The sequence below is a fragment of the Lolium rigidum genome, chromosome 6, assembly GCF_022539505.1.
Source record: "Lolium rigidum isolate FL_2022 chromosome 6, APGP_CSIRO_Lrig_0.1, whole genome shotgun sequence".
In the NCBI taxonomy this organism is placed as follows: Eukaryota; Viridiplantae; Streptophyta; class Magnoliopsida; order Poales; family Poaceae; genus Lolium; species Lolium rigidum.
The window spans coordinates 28,874,838-28,877,007 of record NC_061513.1 but is presented as its reverse complement, the minus strand read 5'-3'; positions in this window follow the sequence as shown (position 1 = coordinate 28,877,007).

Sequence of the window (2,170 nt, the reverse complement as noted above, 5' to 3'; positions counted from 1 at the left end):
TCACATGAGGAGGGAGTAGTTCTCCATCGAGGCTCGGGGCTGTACCGGTAGCTATGTGGTTCATCTCTCTCCTATGTACTTCAATACAATAATCTCATGAGCTGCCTTACATGATTGAGATTCATATGATGATGCTTGTAATCTAGATGTCATTATGCTAGTCAAGTGAGTTTTACTTATGTGATCTCCGGAGACTCCTTGTCCCACGTGTGTAAAGGTGACAAAGTGTGTGCACCGTGTGGGTCTCTTAGGCTATATTTCACAGAATACTTATTCACCGTTGAATGGCATAGTGAGGTGCTTATTTATATCTCTTTATGATTGCAATGTGTTTGTATCACAATTTATCTATGTGCTACTCTAGCAATGTTATTAAAGTAGTTTTATTCCTCCGCGCGTGTGCAAAGGTGACGAGTGTGTGCACCGTGTTAGTACTTGGTTTATGCTATGATCATGATCTCTTGTAGATTGCGAAGTTAACTATTGCTATGATAATATTGATGTGATCTATTCCTCCTACATATGCATGAAGGTGACAAGTGTGCATGCTATGCTAGTACTTGGTTTAGTCTTTTGATCTATCTTACACTAAAGGTTACTAAAATATGAGCATTATTGTGGAGCTTGTTAACTCCGGCATTGAGGGTTCGTGTAATCCTACGCAATGTGTTCATCATCCAACAAAAGTGTAGAGTATGCATTTATCTATTCTGTTATGTGATCAATGTTGAGAGTGTCCACTAGTGAAAGTCTAATCCCTAGGCCTTGTTCCTAAATATCGCTATCGCTGCTTGTTTACCGTTTTATCGCGTTACTACCGCTGCGTTACTACTGCTTGTTTATCGTCCCGGGCAAAGCACTTTTCCGGTGCCGTTGCTACTACTTATTCATACCACCTGTATTTCACTATCTCTTCGCCGAACTAGTGCACCTATTAGGTGTGTTGGGGACACAAGAGACTTCTTGCTTTGTGGTTGCAGGGTTGCATGAGAGGGATATCTTTGACCTCTTCCTCCCTGAGATCGATAAACCTTGGGTGATCCACTTAAGGGAAACTTGCTGCTGTTCTACAAACCTCTGCTCTTGGAGGCCCAACACTGTCTACAAGAATAGAAGCTCCCGTAGACATCAGGCGCCTCCTTTCTTCTCCACATGAGCTTGGACTTCGGCGCCAATTCTTTCTTCTTGCGAGGTTTTGATGGACCCTTGTGTCGCTGCACATGACCCTGCACAAGATGTGTAATTCCTGGGCCACATAGATGTCTCACACGTCCATCCTTGCCTCGATGCATCCGCGGTGTCGCGGAAAACTGGACAACAGTACACCTAGTACGGTAGTGCCGCTGCCCACTGTCTCCACTGACGCGCTCGCCTCCCACTCCTCCCACGCGCAGCTGCGCCATATGTACTGACACACCATCAGCACAAACATCATCAGTCTGTATACTAGCATCAACACAAACTGGAACTGTAGCACATGCTGCACTATCCACATCAACAACAAGTGTAGCTTCATCCGGCTTGTCACCAACAAGAACTTGCTTCTCATCTACAGGCTTGGCTGAAACATCATCAACATCAATGGTCGAAACATCATGCACCTTTTGCTGCACATTAGGCTTGTGCAACTTCTTACACACCACTAACTCCACATCGGACTTGATACGATCATCACCCATAGGCTTCAAAGTCCGCTGTTTGCCACCATGCATAAAAGAATATGTATTTTCTCGTCCAACATGTGTCACATTGCGATCATACTGCCAAGGACGCCCAAGTAGCAATCCGCACACCTCCAATGGCAACACATCGCAATCGATCTCATCAACATAGTCATCAACTGTAAATGGCACACGCACCTTGTGAGTAATCTTCAGCATACCACAGCTATTCAACCACTCAAGACGTTTAGGTTCAGGAAGACGCCATGTAGACAACCCCAACGCTGCCACCATCGCCTTGCTAATGCCATTAGTACAGCTTCCACCATCAATCATCAACTTGCAAGCCTTGCCCTTGATATAGCACTGAGTCTGAAACAAACTCCTCCGCTGACCCTTGTCAACTGTCTTGCAAGCATCACCTTGTACCCTCTTGAGTTGCATATTCAGCCCGCTCAATGGTACATCCTCTTCAACAGTCACAGTAGTGCTCTTGGTATCAGAGCCAG